The following is a 15,267-nucleotide window of genomic DNA, read 5'->3' as shown; positions in this document are numbered from 1 at the left end:
AAGCATAGCTGAGCTTTAGATGAGAGGCTGAGAAGGAATGGCACTGAGCCTGATAGGCTGCTACTGTGCCACAGGGGACCACTGATGGCTCAATAGGCAGGACTGGGACAGTGGCTGGGAAAGGACACGGCTGTGCAAATGTCTTCTTGGGCTATTGGACTGTGGACCAAAACTCTCTGGGTATGTGGCGGCCATAGAAATGCATCATTTGGCTCCCTCTTCAAGAGAGCCTGCTGCAGGGAATGTGAATGACTGTCAGCCTCCAGCTGCTGTACCTTCAGACCCCCCATGGGCTTCATGCCAAGCCACACTTCCCCTGGGCTGCTCCCAGCACAAGATGAGCACAGCCGGGGTCCCAGAGCCAGGCCGTTGCTGCCCAGCATGAGGCTCTTCCAATAAATGCACTTTGCTTGGGTCACCCAACTGGCCTGGCCAAGACTTTCTCAGAACATGTTGCAGCCTGAGGCTCCTCCGGTCTAATCTTTCCTTCCCGCTCTCCCTTCTCAGGTGCCAGAGCTGCCTCTCAGTCTGAAGTCTCTCCCAACCTGATCCTGCTCTCCCTTGTTATCGTTCACAGGTATTTGTCCCAGTAAATCTCCTGCTTCCCTCATGTCACCTGGCATTGACTTCTCAGAGAACTTATAGTGGGTACCAGGAGTGGTGTGAGGAAAGTGACGATAAGATGATATTGGAGACTGGCTCACTTGCTGCCCAGCTGGCAAGTCAGACTTCTTCTGGAATGGAAAGTGGGGATTGGATAGTCCCAGACTCAGAGTGACAGCCCAAGTGCTGAAGATTTCATAGGCTGCAACCTGTGAAAATGTCTGGGCCAAGGGGGACACCCCTGCCAGTACTGGACATTGGCGTGTACAAGGGGATAATGCCTGCAAGGACAGGAGAGTTGGCTGCTGGTTACTAATTTGTTCTGACACCCTACAGACAGGTGATGAGACACAGAAGACAGCCAATGACTAAGGCTAAGCCCCTTTCATGCTCCACACACATTTCTCCTGTGTGCCTCATCCTGCCCTGGTATCTGCCTCCCAGGAGACCTGAACTGACTGGGGTGAAAGCAGACCTACCTTTAAAAGGAACCGTCTTACCCACAGCGAGTCATGCCAGGAAGCAGCCAGCCCTGGGACAGGGAAGGGGTCCCGTGGTGAAGGGAGCACCCTCCTAGAAGCCAGAAGTCCACTGTGACCCTGATTCCAAGACACAGAAATTTGGGGAGCATTTACAATGGCCATGTGGAGGCAGGTTTAGAAGAAAGCAGGAGACGGCCGGGTGCGGTGGTTCACGCTGGAATCCCAGGACTTTAGGAAGCCGAGGTGGGTGGATCATGAGGTCAGGAGTTTGAGACCAGCCTGGCCAACATGGTGAAACCCCATCTCTACTAAAAATACAAAAATTAGCTGGTCGCGTGGTGGCAGGCACCTGTAATCCCAGCTACTCGGCAAGCTGAGGCAAGAGAATCACTTGAACCCAGGAGGCAGAGGTTGCAGTGAGCTGAGATTGCACCATTGCACTCCAGCCTGGGCAATGAGGGCAAAAACTCCATCAAAAAAGGAGAAGGAGAAGGGGAAGGGCAAGGGAAAGGGGAAGGGGAAGGGGAAGGGGAAGGGGAAGGGGAAGGGGGAAGCCTGCCCAGTACCAGATGCCAGGTGGGTCTAGAGCCGAAAAGCAAGGATCGCATTTTGGAGTCACACTTCCTTTCACTGTTCCCTGTACCTTCCCTAGAGCCTTGTTTGAAATCTCAGCCTGGTCCCTGCTCTGTTGAAGGGTGGTGAGGCCCTGTTCTGCACCTGAGGAGAGCAGTGGCCTCCCAACTCTGTGGCCCAAGAGGACAGCTGCCATGCAACAGGGGTCCCACGGGGACCTCCGCTGGGATGGAGCTAGGGTCAGGATGAGAAGATGATTCAGCAGCCTTGGGGCATCTCCCCAGCACATGGAGGAAGCACTAGGAAGCTCTCAGGAAGAGTGGAGGGAAAGTCAGAGGTGCTAGTGTGCAGCCGGAGAGCTGAAGGAGCATCAGTATCCTAACTGGGTTAAATGGGAACAGCTGGTCAAAGGGCCTATATGTCCTCCAGCTGGATAATCACAAGCTGACTACATTAATTTAGCCAGCTAACACTTCCCAGATTTTTCTCTTTCTTGGTCTTCTGTAGTTAGAGCAACTCCCTGACTTTCCTAAGCCTTCCAAGCCCAGAACTCCCACCCTTCCAGACCCTGGACCCCTTGGCCTTTTTTTGCCAGTGTCTTCTCAACCTTTGATAGACAGTAACGTCCCCAGGGGCATATATTCAAGTGGAACTCCTGGGGGAATCTCAGCCATTCCGACCTAGTAGGTCTGAGGTTGGCCTAAGAGTGTGAGTTGTAACAGATGCCCCATGTGTTTGCAGGAGACCCAAAGACCGGCCAAAGCCAAAGCCAGTGGTTCTCAGATGCCAGCAGCATCAGAGTCGCCTGAAGCACAGAGGGTTGCCCCCTGTCCCCAGTGTTTTTTCAGGTCCTCTAGATGGGCCCAAGAATCTGCATTTCCAACAAGTTCTCAGGTGGCGACCATGCTGCTGGTTCAGAGACCTCACTTTGAGAATCTTTGCTCTCCTCCCCCTTCAATTCATCACCTACCAGGAAAGAGTGGTATCATCATGTCTGCTTCTCTAGACCTCTCCAATGAGACAAGAGGCTCCCACAGACCCTTCACAGCTGTCAGGGACCTGGACCTTTGCAGACCTATCCTTGCTGGGTGGACTGGGATCACGTCACAGCTTTTTGTCAGAACCTTCAAGCCAAAGTGTCAAGTAACTGAGTCCCAGCATGTGTGACCCACAATTTACTTATAGGAGGGGACTTAAAAGTGAAACCCTGGTTGGAATGAAGGTCTTGAAGGCCTGTCCTGAAGTGTTGACTTCTCAGCAGGTGCACTATTGTTATTTAGATGGTATTTTCTTTAGAGAGGTATGGCGGGGGTGGGGGAATAAAGTAGATGGAGATTATCAGGGAGAGGATTAAAGTCCCCCAAGCTACTCCCTGGGAGCTGTCCTTGGAATGGGGCAGGGGTATCCAGCCAGGGCCAAAAACTAAGAGGTAAGTCTAAAGAGAACAAGTGGTAAGATTCCAAATCCGGGAGACCCTGGGAGACAGAGGCACACGGGGGAGGCAGGGAGGGCTGAGGCTTCACTCACCATTCAGGCCAGAGAAGCAGGCCTTTCGTGGACTGGGCCGGAATCTTAGAGCGGCCTGGCTCCAGCACTGACCGAGACCCAGCCTAGCCGCTAGTGTGCCCAGGAGGCCGTTAGCACTTTCTGTGCCTGTTCTCAGTCTCCACAACACTACACCTGGGGGTGCGGGAAGCCCAAAACCTGGCATGAGGAGTTGAGAAATACAATTGATCAAGTGAGGCCAGGGACAGTCCCCCTCGCAGAAGATGGTTCTCATGATCTGTCTGAGGATTCGGTCAGAGTGTATGGAGAATCCCAGGTGTTGCCCCTACTTTTCTTTTCTTTCTTTCTTTTTTTTTTTTTTTTTTTTGAGATAGAGTCTCACTCTGTCTCCCAGGCTGGAGTGCAGTGGCACGATCTCGGCTCACTGCAACCTCTGCCTCCCCAGTTCAAGCGATTCTCCTGCCTCAGCCTCCTGAATAGCTGGGATTACAGGCACATGCCACCATGCCTGGCTGATTTTTGTGTTTTCATTAGAGACGAAGTTTCACCAGGTTGGCCAGGCTGGCCTCAAACTCCTGACCTCAGGTGATCCACCCACCTCGGCCTCCCAAAGTGCTGGGATTATAGACATGAGCTACTGCGCCCGACCAGGTGCCTTAATTTGGGGGGTCTTTTTGTAGAAAGAGGTATTAAAGGGGGATAGTAAATCTGGAGAAAAGGAGCTCCCACCTAACAATTAATTGGTGTGTTAAGGATCACAGGCTCCTGCTGGACCCTGCCATGGGAGGTGGGGATATTAGCATAATTCCCCAGAACCTGGGGAGACAGCTTGCTGTGAGGAATCAAATGCTACGGAAATAGGCAAATAAATAGACGGATGACAGATTAGCTATGGATAGATGATAAGTGAGATGGGATTCGGCAAAAATGGAAAGTGTGGCAGAAAGTCTCATTCGATAGACAGAGAGAGAGGTAGCCCTAGATATAGACAGATAGATCTCATTTTTTGAGCTGTGGTACTTGTTGGCACCTTGCACCAAATATTTTCATTTCTCCTCCTAGGCACATGGCAGAATTGCATTTCTTAGCTGCCTGAGATTAGGTGTGACTGTGTGGCTCGGTCTTGACAGTGGGAATGTGAACAGAGATGGTGTCACTTCTGTGAGAGAATATCAGGAGCGAGAGGGATTCGCTGTAGTATTTTGACCTCTGTGCTGTCAATCAATAACATCTCAGATGGAAGTTTCCCCAACGCTGGGGTCCTAAAAGGAAAACGACACGGAGCAGAGAATCAGCCAGTCTGTGATAAACGTTTACAGTAAGCGATCTAATAAACAACGTTTTTAAGTGCTTTTTTCCTTTTTTTTTTTTTTTTTTTTTTTTTTTATTGAGACAGAGTTTCACCCTTGTCGCCCACGCTGGAGTGCAGAGGCGTGATCTCGGCTCACTGCAACCTCCGCCTCCCGGGTTCAAGTGATTCTCCTGCCTCAGCCTCCTGAGTAGCTGGGATCATAGGTACCTGCCTCCACGCCTGGCTAATTTTTTGTATTTTTAATAGAGACAGGGTTTTGCCATGATGGCCAGGCTGGTCTCAAACTCCTAACCTCAGGTGATCCACCAGCCTTGGCCTCCTGAAGTGTTGGGATTACAGGCATGAGCCACCGTGCCCAGCAGTTTTTTTCGTTTAGCTGCTAGGATTCAGGTAGCTATTTGTTAACCACAGCATAACCTAGCCCATCCTAACAAATACGGGAGTGGATCATTTGTTGTCTTGCCTGGCCCCTGTCACTTTTTCTCTGGGACTAAGAAGGATTAGGAAAGAGACATAAAAATTCATATGTACCCCGTAGGGACTGCTCAGAGATGGGTGAAGAAAGAGGAGATCTTAGAACCAGACGTGATGACTGTCAGAGTGAAGTCCCATGCCCTCACCCCTGCCCCTTTCGTTCCATTTGTATCTTCATTTTTTTCACATAATAAACACTAAATAAATGCTACACACCCTACACCCGAGTGTTGTATTCATTGTTAAAAACAAGGATGAATCAGACACGGCCTCCATCCTGGGGAGCCCATGGTCTAGTGGGTGACAGTCATGTCCACAAATGGTTTCAAGGTTGGTTCAGTTGTTCAATTGGGGAAACAAGTACAAAGTGCCCACAGGGCCCTTCTTCAGGAAAGGTGAGGGGGCATCTGGGCTTGGGAGACCAGTAGGCAGCGCCAGGGTGAAGCCAGAATATAAATCTGTTGGCACATGCAGTGCCCAGCCCCACCTCTGACTTCTTGTGATCCCAGGGTCTCATCTCATACGGAGCCACCCCCTGGCCCCTGGAGGAGAATTGCTGGCTGCCACTGGCACTGCGAGGGAGCACAGCCCGTCAGCAGGAACTTGGCAAGTAGAATTGTTTTCAAGCTGGGGAACTAACAGGTTGTTCCCAAGACAAGTTATATTGACCAGATCAAACAGAGGCAATTCTAGCACAACCCCCACTGAGGTGTTGATTGGCTGGGCCTCGGCTTTCAGAGTTTTCGGAAGGTCTAAAACACCAAGGAGCATGGCCGCTGCCCCAAGGAACAATGTCAGGGATTACAAACCATGGCCGGACTCTGCCACGAGATGTGAGGACGTTAAGCAGAATTCCCCAGAACCCGGGAAGACAGCTTGCTGTGAGGAATCAAATGCTACGGAAACAGGCAAATAAATAGTTGACGATAGACAGATTAGATATAGATAGATGATAGATGATGATGATGATGCTAGATGATGATAGATCGACAAAAGAAAGAGAAAAAGAAAGAGAGAGTCAATTTGGGGGTACCTAGTCTAAGATTTCTGAGGTCTCTGAGAATGACCCAGTTTCTAAGACAAAAATCTCAGACTATCATCATTTTATTTTTCTGATTTGTTTCATCTTCAGGTCTTAAAAAGGTATAATAATGGGCTGGGCGTGGTGACTCACACCTGTAATCCCAGCATTTTGGAGGCCAAGGCAGGCAGATCACGAGGTCAGGAGATTGAGAGCATCCTGGCTGACATGGTGAAACCCCGTCTCTACTAAAAAGACAAAAAATTAGCTGGGCGTGGTGGCGGGCGCCTGTGGTCCCAGCTACTTGGGAGGCTGAGACGGGAGAATGGTGTGAACCCAGGAGGTGGAGGTTGCAGTGAGCTGAGATCACGCCACTGCACTCCAGCCTGGGCGACAGAGCAAGACTCCCACATCAAAAAAAAAAAAAAAAAAAAAAAAAGTATAATAATGAAATCTTGTGTGTTTTGTCATATAATAATTGTTCTTAATGGAAATATTAATGACATCAAATGAGAAAATCTCAGGGGTACAGGTGGTCAGAAATCCATGCTGAACTTTACAGAGACACTTCTGACCTTTGCCTTGGTGCATTGCAGTGGTGCCTCTATTCAAAGTAACCAGAAAAGCAATCTATGCAAATATATCTTGAGCACGATAACAGGAAACAAATCATTTTCCTGCATCTCGTAGTCCCATCTCACCCCTACATCAAAGGACCATTTGTTGACACCAAATGCATTTTAACAATGCTTCAAAATAATTACCACAACTTCAACAAGACGCCTTTTCTAGGAAGAATGACTTGGACCCCCATAGAAGATGACTTAGATGAAGCACCAGAGGGCTCCATTATATGGTGTTGCATGCCAGGGACTCTGGGGACCACATTACAGTAAAGGGCTCCCAATCCAGGAAAGCCAGTGTGAAACAAATTGGGGGTGTCATTTGGTTAGCAGTTTGCCTAGCAAAACTTCCCTTCCTGTGTGACAGGCACCCCTTGACTCAGGGACAGACACAGGGACAAAAAACTAACTAATCCTCTAAATGAATACACTGGCCATCTCCTCGGATAAACAGAAAACTACCTAAACCTAAGGCTCTCTGTGTTTCTTTCTACCTTTCCCTCATATTCCTTTTTGGGTTAATTTCTCTCCATCTGTTTCTCATTTGCGTTTCACCTCTTTTCTTTCTTTTACTGAGGTTTGTTCCTCCTTAAAAAGACACAGGACTTCAGCTCAGGTGCCTACCACAATGTTTGTAAAATCCTGTTCCCCAAAGTGACACTAATGGTCTGTGGAACTTCTCCGGCCCTAATTACTTGGCAGTAGAAATCTCAGTGGGCCACTTCTCCCTGCAATCAATTCCTTAGGTAATTACCACGAGCCAGAGCCGAAGCCATGTGCTGAGGAAAGGGCAGCGTTGGGTTAGGCTGAAATGCCTACTCTTGACTTTAGCATGTGCACAGAAAGACAATGCTGGCAGGTAAAATAGGGAGCAGGAAGGACAGACGGATCCATCACATTATTAAAAACCAAAATCACTGTGAATAGAAAAGAAGTCTTTTCTGCAAAGCTAATACTATTATTTCTTTAGACCAAATCGCCAAGTCTTGGGTGGTTTCAAATCAGCTGGCTTAGTGTGAGGTCTTCACATCTTGACGCTAGAATTCTGTCATGAAATGGGAAAACATCAAAGGACACCAAGGGCCAATGGGCAAGGCTTGCCTGTCCGGTTCATGCTGCCAAAGAGCTAAACTTTCAACATAAAATACATTCAAAATTAAAACAAGCCACAATGCCCAGTTTGTAGAGGCCTCTGTCAGTCTGAATATGTGGTGAGGAAGGCTCTGGGAGGGAAGAAAAATAGTTCTCACTGTGGTTCTGTCTTGTACATTGGGCTACTTTGAACTGCAATCTTGCAACACCCAATTACTGGTACTGGACTATCGTCCTATGTTTTCTGAGCTATGGTTGTTATTGAAATGATCTCTGAACTGTTTTTCATGGTTTCCAGGACTTGGAAGAGCAATTTCATTTTCTCTCTCTCTTTTTTTTTTTTTTTTTTGAGATGGAGTTTCGCTCTTGTTGCCCAGGCTGGAGTGCAATGGCGTGATCTCAGCTCACCGTAACCTCCACTTCCCAGGTTCAAACGATTCTCCTGCCTCAGCCTCCTGAGTAGCTGGGATTACAGGCATGTGCCACCACGCCCGGCTGATTTTGTATTTTTTAGTAGAGACGGGGTTTCTCCATGTTGGTCAGGCTGGTCTCGAACTCCTGACCTCAAGTGATCCACCCACCTCGGCCTCCCAAAGTGCTGGGATTACAGGCGTAAGCCACTACGCCCAGCGAAGCAATTCCATTTTCAAAAGCTTTTAATTTACCCTCCCTTATAGGTTCATACTTAGTGCATCAATCGAGGACATTTTTGCTCTGTCCCCAGCACCTAGGACAGACAGTGCCCGGCCCAGAGGAGGCCCCCCATACCTATGGATTCAATGTTGGTCGAATGGAATAGAATGGAGCACGTTACGAGGTGATTTGTCTTCAGGCCATGATTTTCTGACTAAATGTTCCAACACTCATGCCATCAACAAATTCATTAATTCAACAAATATTCATGGAGAGCCAATTTCATGCCAGCCTGGGCCTCTGGGGCCACAGCGGTGAGCCAGGCAGGCAACCAGCCTTGTTAAAGACACCGAGGGAGAACCATGGTCTCCACCCTTGAGCTGCTTATAATAGGGTGAGGGAACAGAACAGATCGGAAGCAATTAGAAAACAATTAAGTGTTAAATTATACGCCTCTGACTAGCCCAGGGGATTCTCAGAGGGAGAAAAAGCTCCTGTAGTCATCGCTGTTTTCATGGAAGAGGTGATCTCTGGCTGAGCCTTGAAGGATTCCCTAGATTTGGGATGCGGAGCAGAGTGGGTAGAGTAGAATGTTCCTACAGGGAAGCAGTCACCTGGAACCACTCAAGGAAAACTGAAGCCTTAAAGGCCCAGTTACACCCTCGACCTGAATTGCTCCCAAAGAAAGAACTTGAAATCCTCTGGTGACTTAAAAGAGTTTGAATTAGACTTGGAGATATTTAGTTTCTTCACAAGTCTAACTTTCCTTCCTCTAACATGCTAGAACATGAACTTGCAATGATTTCCTTCTGGCCACTATCTTGGGAGAGAAGTTGGAGTCTAGTTCTAATTGTTGGCCCAGAGGAACGGCATCAGAATCTCCTGAGGACCTTTTCTCCTTGGCCCCACCACCAGAGTCTCTGATTCAGTAGATAGGAGATGACATCCAGGAATCTGTATATTTTTTAAGTTCCCCAAGTGATTTTATTAATCATCTTGGTTGGGGAGCTACAATCTTAGATTTATTTCAAAGACATTCCCTCTCTGAAATCAGAATAAAAGTTATAGGCTTATAATAACTAAAAAGGTAGATATGACTTATGTCCATAAATCCCTTTAACAGACAACCTGGAGAATTTATAGGGGAAATAAATCAACCTGACACACTCTACTTCCTTGACCTTCTAAATGAGTCAAAATGATCAGAGTTTGGCCAAAATGAATTAAAATTTACTATTGTGGAATGGGCACAGCCAGATGAATGAAAATGAAGGGAGAGATTTGCTCTTATTTAAAATATTAAAAAGCTGAAGCTGTTAGTGAGTTGGAGTTAACAAATGTACTCCCTTTCCTTATTTAGCTAAATTTTTGTCTCTGATTCAAGGCAAAAAAAAAAAAAAAAAAAAAAAAAAAGTCCATTTGTATATAAGATGTTCCAAGCATAAAAACCAGGAACAGGCTGGGTCTGATGTCTCACACCTAGAATTCCAGCACTTTGGGAGGCCAAGGCAAGAGGATTGCCTGACGTCGGGAGTTCAAGGTCAGCCTAGGCAACATAGTGAGACCCCATCTCTACAAAAATATTTTAAAAATTAGCCAGGTGTGGTGGTGGGTGGACCCAACTACTCTGGAGGCTGAAGCAGGACTACTTCAGCCCAGGAACAAGGCTGTAGTGAGCCATGATCTCACCACTGCACTCCAGCCTGGTGGACAGAGCAAGACTCCACCTCAAAAACAAAAATAAATAAACAAACAAAACCAATCAAGAACAGCATATTTATTTCTTTGGTCACATGAACTGCTTACAGAATAATGCTCCATCCGTCAGCATTAAGAGGGTTGAGAGGATGATTATGGATCCGTGTGTGCCATGTTCTCTCTCTCAGTCCCCTCCAGACTTTAATAGGCAGTGCTTCTTAATGTTTTAAGATATCTTCCTCCTCTTAGACTCACCTCACAAATCCCTAGTTCCATTTTTCTTTTACATATCTAATTTATACTCCGTGCTGGGGACTGGTTTGAATTTTCTCTCTTTGGCTACGTATTCAATTCCTATTACTGTCAATGGAAGTTATGTGCTCAAACTGAAGGCTTAAAATCTACCTGCAAATTCTTCCTTGATCAACACACACACACGCACAGGTTTCTTCTCTTCTCACTGTGATCTTGACTCTTGTTTAATCTAGGACACCAGGGTTCAATGTCTTTGTGATAGTTCTAAAATCCAACTGAGCTTCCCCTGAGGTGATCTCAGTATGTGGAAATTAACTAGTTTCTCCTATTCTGAAGTAGTACTGGTTTCAGAGGTCTGAATGGCTCAGAGAACGCACTTATTCTCTGTAGGCATAACTGAAAACCTCGTTTATTAGCTGTTCAGTATTAGTTCTGAATCGCTGGGAGCAAATCTTCACGTATTTATTCATCATCCTCTGCTAAGGGCAGATTATCATTCGATGGCACCTAATTTTCTCCTAAAATTTTTGTCTAAATCATTTTAACAAATAACCAGCCCAATAATTATCGTGGTGTTCTAGTAACACTAAACAGAAGATGTATTACAAGTACCTTCAACATAAAAGCTTGGTCATAAATACTCCACATCATTATTGCTATGATATCACTGCACTTGCAGCATCCACTTTGATGAGAGCTGTAGGAGTCAAGATTTACTTCCATGAAAACTGATAAGTGTAAAATGTAAGGCCAAAGCACCAGGGCTAATTACATCTACAGTCTTGTTACATTTGTCATAATCCTACAGGAAAAGAAACACCAAACTAATCATTAACTTGACAAGCTTTTCACTCCAGACCTGCCTTCCTATTACATGTGCCTTAGAAGATTCGGAGCATTCTTTTCTGTTAGAATTCTTTGTGGCATCAAATAAATACTCCTTTTTCCTTCAAAGCTGACTATTTTAGATTACTCTGATGAATTGGGAGAGACATCAAAGGTCCTTTCTGTAGGTGAGTCCATTGGTTCATTCACTTACTGAGAACGTATTATGCAAGCATGTCATGCCAGGCACCATGGATGTGACTGGGAGTACAACAGTGGCAAAACCAGACACAGCTCCTGGTCACATGAAAGCCTGGTCTAGTCGGGGAGATGCAAGAAGACTGAGTAATGACACCCACAAATAAATAATCCCAAGCGGAGCTGAGGTTTAGCATGGAAGAAGTGTCTTTTCAAGAGCAGGTGGCCAGACACCCAGCCTAGGCTGAGGGTCAGGGCAGCTGTGACCAAAAGAGGAAGATGCCTGAGACAGGAAGGAGGAGTGAGGCAGGGATGGCACAGGGGGCAGCAGGTGCCAGAAGCTGGTGGGTAGAGACATAGTACTTGGACGTGCTATGCAAAGGGGACAAGGCACCTGAGCACGAGGAGCCAGGATAGGTACAGACAGGGACCTGATGTGGTGGAGCCTTGGGCGCATCCTTAGGAACTGGGACCCATAGGTTTTAACAAAGTGAGAGGCAATCAGATTTACATATAGAAAAGTGTTTAGGCGAATAGATTGAATAGAGGAGGACCAGGTAGGAAGCTGGCTTAGGCATGCAAGGCTGGGGTATGAGGCCAGGAAACAGAGTGCAGGAACAGCTGGAAATAAGGAGTGGAAGCAAGAATTACAGAGGCACTTGAGAGAGATTTCTGACGATGAGGGGGCGGATGCGTCAATGAGGACTCCAACACGTCCGACTTGCATAACTTAATGAGTGCCGTGCCATTCACCAGGAGTGGGCCAGGCTGAAGGAGTGGATGTGGTGAAATATCCAAGTGGTGAGGCTGAGCAGACCTTTGGAGATATGCAGAGGAGGAACGTGGGCTGGAGACATGAACTTGGAATTCATCACCATCTAGATGGTCGTCAATGTCCTGGGCATGAAGGATGAGCCAAGGGAGAGAACAGAATGATTCTCAGGTTCCTGGAAAATGGTTCTGGAATGTGGAGCTGATATGAGTCATGAAACTTCAAATCAAGCTCCTGCATTTCAGGTCCAAACCCATTCACTGCTGTGCAACCACTCTATAACCGTAACAGCTAAAAACAAAATGGCTTTGCTTTTCTCTACGTGAGAAACCTTAGGAAAAGGGCTTCAGTAGGACAGCCCATCAAATAACACAGGATTCCGGTGTTTAGAAAGTCATTTATCACAGGCTGGGTGCAGTGGCTCACGCCTGTAATCCCAGAACTTTGAGAGGCTGAGGCAGGTGGATCACGAGGTCAGGAGATCGAGACCAGCCTGGACAAGATGGCAAAACCCTGCCTCTAGTAAAAATACAAAAATTAGCCGGGCGTGGTGGCGGGCGGCTGTAGTCCCAGCTACTCGGGAGGCTGAGGCAGGAGAATGGCGTGAACCCGGGAGGCAGAGGTTGCAGTGAACCGAGATCATGCCACTGCGCTCCAGCCTGGGTGACAGAGACTCCATCTCAAAAAAAAAAAGGTCGCTTATCACAAAATTTGAGTCAAGTCTGTTTGCATGTACCTAACTACGCACACTCCTCCGTGGACCAATTGGCGTGGTTGGGCTGAGACAGCCCCAGGGGGACAGGCTCAGATCCTAATGAGATTGAGACGGAATGGGTCCCAGAAGTTTTCTTTTCATGGTTCACTTATACAAAATCAAAGATGCTCACTCAGGTCTCTCTGCTCATATATCTTGCTCACTAATTTGATTAACCCCTATCAGCCAGGCCCAGGATATGTGGGATCTTGGGACAAAGATCATTGTTTTTTTGTTGGTGGTGCCCACGGAGAACATGTTGATCAAGGTGCTGTGCAATTATCAGTCCATGAACTCATCAGCCCACTTTTTGTTGTGGTAAACAAATGCAAATTCGGATTCTCGAGCACATTTCTTTCTTCGTCTCTCTTTTCAGATACAGGCCCTAAGTTTAGTTTCTAATAATCAAATCGAATCTGTGTATTTTTACGTTGCCTTTAACTGGTAGGCAAGCATTCAGAATTTCCTAGTGCACCAGTCACTTGTAAGCGTCGGTGGTCTACAGCATGTTGCACCAGGCTGGGAGATGACAAGATGTGAAGAAAAGGCCATTTCTGCCATATGTCAGAGATATTCTGGCATATAACCCCATGCACAGAAAGTGGCAGGACCTAGGATATTCACCATCATGTCACAGGTTTTGATTTCCAAAAACTGGTTCCCCAGAGATTGGTGTTGTACTTCTAAGGAAGCCATCTGCAATTCGGTTTGCTGCAATCACACAGACTAAAATCGAGAGCCCTTCAGAAATTCCTTCAGTTTCTTCAATGCCCCATGCCCTCTCTTTTGACTCCTGATTTTTGAGCCTGTTTCTGTCTAGGTTCTTCTTTTCCCCTGTCCTCCCTCTTGGTGTGTCTAAATCTTACTCACCCTCCGGACTCAGGACCCAGCTTAGCTGTCACTTCCTCCGGGAAACCTCTTCTGACCTCTCTTCCTCTTTCAAGCTCCCCCGACGGTTGTTTTCCCAGCACCTCCACTCTCCCACCCTGACACTAGACCCCACTGCAAACGTCTAAGTACTGAAACTCCCTCTAGACCAACACTCCAGATCAGCTCAGCCGGGACTGCGCAAACATCATCCTCACTGCCATATGCCTCTCGCCTAGTGCCATGTGTTAAACAAGTAAAGAATCAAATAGCCAAGGGACTCCCCCATCTCAGACTCTGTGGGAGAGGCAAATCCAGCTGGAAAAACGAAAACAAAACTGGAAAGCCCAGAGCCACGCTACAGGAAGACATAGGACTCTGTGTCTTGCCTAAGGATCCTCTGTGGCTAAGCAAGGAATCAGGGCTACAATCAGCCTGTTTCCTATTCCGTGCAGGACACTTCAGCTCTTTTGAGCCTCAATTTCCCCATCTATAAAGTCAGGGTGAGAATATTACCTAATTCCTAGGACTATTGCCAGGAAAAGTGAGATATGCTTTAAGAAAATTCTTAATGAGCCCCTAACACACTCTACAAACATAAGGGAGAAACCTTCAGAATGGGACATCAGGCACTGCTGGTAAAAGGTGAAATGGTACAACTGCGGCAGGGGGAAATTTGGCAGTATCCGACAAGATTACATATACATTTGCCCTTTGAAGCAGCAATCCCACTTCTAGAAATTCGTTCCAAAGATAAACTGGCAAAAATATGAAAAGTGTGTAACAAATGTGTGTAACTATTTTTAAAGCCTACATTAAAAAAAAAAAAGCAGTTCCTAAAATCAAAACCAATTGAAACAAATAAAATTAGCTCCATATCTTCTAGATGTTATAACCACACAGACAGAACTATACCAGGTCAATTTAAAACACAATTATTCCATTGTTCCATTGTATGCTTCCTGAGGAATATACTCTAAGGACAGGGACTAGACAAAAAATTTTGAAAATCGAAACGGTTTTCAGTAAAGATATTGTGGGTAATAACATTGGTTTGTATGTGTATTGTGAGATAAAGCAATTTCAGCATGGAAGAAAGAAAAAAGCTTACAAAACCAATGAGATTCCCCATACTTCTAAAGTGACTTATCATTGTAAACTCATGATATAATTTATCTTAAACAAAATGGATTTTAATTCTTACCTCTGACCACTGAAAAGACAAAAATGTATACCTCAGTGGCTTCTAAACAACATTTCCTACTAAAGGGAATGTAGGCTCCTTGAGAAATGGCTGGTATCAGGTCTGGGGAAGAGAACATGTGTAAGACAAGCATGAACTTAAGGAAATAAAGAAACTATCAAAGTCATGTCAGATGTCAATGGAAAAGGCTCCCACCATCAAAGGGTCAGTTTGAGCACCAACAAAAATCCTAAATGCAAGAGATTGAAATGTATCTAATTTTTTTATAATGATACTAAAAAATAAACAAACTTATTGGTCAACTTTGGAGATGTTAAAGAACCAATTCAACACTTTCAAAAAACTGATAAATCCAGGTGAAAAAATCAAGCATTT

The 15,267-nt window shown here is 46.2% G+C and overlaps 1 long non-coding RNA gene across 1 annotated transcript in view; it reads right to left on the bottom strand.

The window, feature by feature from the left end:
- The window catches only part of LOC144336237 (uncharacterized), a 69,101-nt gene that overhangs the window by 6,842 nt on the left and 46,992 nt on the right, over nt 1–15,267 (bottom strand). Inside the window, exons 4-7 of the long non-coding RNA XR_013407855.1 lie at nt 4,195–4,426; nt 3,186–3,362; nt 1,083–1,202; nt 617–734 (exon numbers count right to left, since the gene is read on the bottom strand). This is a non-coding gene — a long non-coding RNA (uncharacterized LOC144336237). The remainder of the gene's footprint in view (nt 1–616; nt 735–1,082; nt 1,203–3,185; nt 3,363–4,194; nt 4,427–15,267) is intronic.

This window comes from Macaca mulatta, chromosome 17 (genome assembly GCF_049350105.2).
Source record: "Macaca mulatta isolate MMU2019108-1 chromosome 17, T2T-MMU8v2.0, whole genome shotgun sequence".
NCBI lineage: Eukaryota > Metazoa > Chordata > Mammalia > Primates > Cercopithecidae > Macaca > Macaca mulatta.
Note: the sequence above shows the minus strand (reverse complement) of the source record. Positions and strands in the feature narration are given on the sequence as shown.